The sequence below is a fragment of the Gallus gallus genome, chromosome 2, assembly GCF_016699485.2.
Source record: "Gallus gallus isolate bGalGal1 chromosome 2, bGalGal1.mat.broiler.GRCg7b, whole genome shotgun sequence".
NCBI lineage: Eukaryota > Metazoa > Chordata > Aves > Galliformes > Phasianidae > Gallus > Gallus gallus.
In genome coordinates, this window is record NC_052533.1 from 70,362,154 (window position 1) to 70,365,066 (window position 2,913).

Below are 2,913 nucleotides of genomic sequence, written 5' to 3' on the forward strand. Positions count from 1 at the left end.
AGTGATGAAGCACAGTGTAAAATGTCAGCCTCAATTAAGCTATGGCAAGATTTCCATTCTGTAGGGTCAGTACATCAGCTATAAAATTTCACATTTATCTATACTCCACAGATTCCAATTACTTTCCAGCTTACTGCATCTAAAAAATATGAAGCTTATTTGTAAAATGACATACCCTTTTTCAATTAATCCCAACATTTCTAGTGCTGCCACTGACTACCATGATCTCTTGTTCCTTTTTCATTTTTATTTTTGTCTCTTCTTCAGGAATGAAGTAAAAATGTGTGCTCATATTTGCAATTATGTGCTTATTCCTTGCATTTGTATATCACCACTACTTATGTAACTGAGTTGTCCTGTTCACAATTTGAAATCCAGAATTTCAAAACAAAGATTTTTAATGTAACGTGAATATTAACAGAAGACACCTACAGGTACCCACACACTACTTTTAGAGAGCAGGAATAAAAAAAGCAACACAACACCATAGGATTTATAATCAGTGCCTATGCACTTCAAACAGGATCTAGGGCCTCAGATGATGACTGCAGCCATGGCTTCACTGATTTTGGTCAGCCCACCTAATGATGAGCTCCTTCTATCTGGCCTTATTCAATTCATCATGGCCATTCTATAGAAATAAATTGTTGGTGAAAAGTAAGAATCCATGCCTATGAAGGTGAATAAATATGAAAAGACTTTGATCTGCTGTCAAATGCTTTGCGTGTAGTGAAGTAAGCTAAATTCACTGCAAAAAATTCTACTTTTGAACTATACTCTGCACATTCTTTAGACTTAAAGTAAGTCCCCTACCTGCTACTTTAAAAAATAAAATCTGTCATGACTAGTTAATTAGCTTACTCAGGCATTCTATTCTGATACAATTAATTTTTTCATCCAGCTGCTTAATTCACAAGACCCCATTAGCAGTTTCAGAATATAAACATCTAGTCCATCTGCAGTGCAAATCCACTGACCATTTAATCTTGCCATGCCAGCTCATGAAATCTTTCAGGCATTGCTAGATTTTGCTCTAGGGGTTTCCAACAAAAAATCTTAAGACCCCCGAAGACTACAAAGGTTAAAGAAAGAAAGAAAGAAGAAGAAGAAGAAGAAAAAAAGAAAGGAAAAAGAAAAAGAAAAAAGCGGTAGCTGTGGCAGAAAAAAAAAAATTGGCTGTGATTAGAAATAATGAAATCAGGAATAACTATTTTTTGTTGGCTTAGAGCACATCTTCCCTGTGACAACTCTACTGACTTCACAGCAATATCACGTAGATATTTTGTCCCTACAGATAGTAATATTCCCACTCTCTGGCATCTTCACTGTTAATTCCTATTCATTAAGCAGGCCTGGCACTGTTGCGTCTCAGATCTTCGGCAACTTTTCTGCACCCAATCACTCACATTAATCATTTTGCACTGCTCTTGCATGCCAGCTCTCAGTCTTCCTATGAACTGATCCAAAGTCAGATAAATTTCCTCCTACCAAGGGGCTGGGTGGAAGCTGGGAGATCTGTAGGCCATTCCATTTCAATTTACAATTGAGGATGGATTTAAATGCTGGATTTATTCTTCATCCAGCCCCACCTTCTCAAACCAGACTCTTTTCTTCATTTCTTTTTCAGAGATCTGTGTATATTTTTGAGAACGTAACTAGATTCTTGTACAGACATGAAAATCATAAAAATCAGAGTGAGAGGAGACATATCTGTATCTAGTGATACATACCAATATTTTTCTATTCTGAAATTATGAGGAAGGAGACAGCCTTCCTGCCTATAATTCAGTTGTTTGTTTGTTTGTTTGTTGCAGTTATATGTCTATCTGCAGAAATGATCCTGGAACAATCTCTGACATTCTTCTAAACACCTCATGTCATCTTGTGGCATTTGACTGAATAGCATCAAGCACAGACTTACATAGTCACAACTAAAAGTGCACCCCAAATTGGCTTTTAAGATAGATTTCAGCATGTGCTCCTTCTGTAGCATATACACTGAAACTGGGATGATACAGAGATTAGTATAGCCCTTTTGCAAGGATGATACACAAATTCATGAAATTCAGGCTTCCCAGCAGGTGGTTAATGCCCCATGCCTGCCAGTGTTTAAGAGTCATTTGGATAATGCCCTCAATAATATATCCTAATTTGTGGACAGGCAGTCAGACTAGAGGATCTCTAAGTCCCTTCCAATGGAACTGCTATCCTATCCTATCCTATCCTATCCTATCCTATCCTATCCTATCCTATCCTATCCTATCCTATCCTATCCTATCCTATCCTATCCCATCCCATCCCATCCCATCCCATCCCATCCCATCCCATTCATCTTTATGTCCTGAAACATATAAATTCAAAGTGATATAAAGTATATATAAGTAGCCCAAACAATCTGATGTATATGAATGAGTTTTGGTACATATTTTTAAAATCTTTCTCTTCTCTACAAATAGAAACACTGAATGGAAATTCATCAGGAACACTGAAATTCAGTTTTGGAAACTCTCTGGTAATGAAGTGAGATGGAACATCATGCAAAAAACAACAAACAAACAAACAAACAAAAACTCAAACAGCAACCAACTTTTATGCAGTTGTATCTTTAAAAAATAAAATCAAATCAAATCTTATGTTTCATAGAAGGAAGGAGAATTCATTGAGGAAAAGGCAACTCACCACAACAGTCTCTAAGTTTGGATCTAGTTTTCTTCACTTGCACAAAGCTGTTAAGTTGATGTACTAGTGCTAACTATAAACTACAAAAATGGGAAAACATAAAGAAGTTATTTCCACATCATCTACAGTTTGTTGGTTTATTGATTTCCTCTTCTCCTTCATCCCACATTTCATTTGAGCCATTTGCTTTCCATTTTAAAGGAATAGCCTTTCAAACACAGTTAATTTTACTAA

General features: G+C 36.3%; 1 non-coding gene across 1 annotated transcript; it reads left to right on the forward strand.

The window, feature by feature from the left end:
- Positions 1 to 1,975: 1,975 nt before the first annotated feature.
- Positions 1,976 to 2,078, forward strand: LOC112531985. The gene has a single exon (XR_003074185.1). It is a non-coding gene; the product is annotated as a U6 spliceosomal RNA (small nuclear RNA).
- Positions 2,079 to 2,913: the final 835 nt, after the last annotated feature.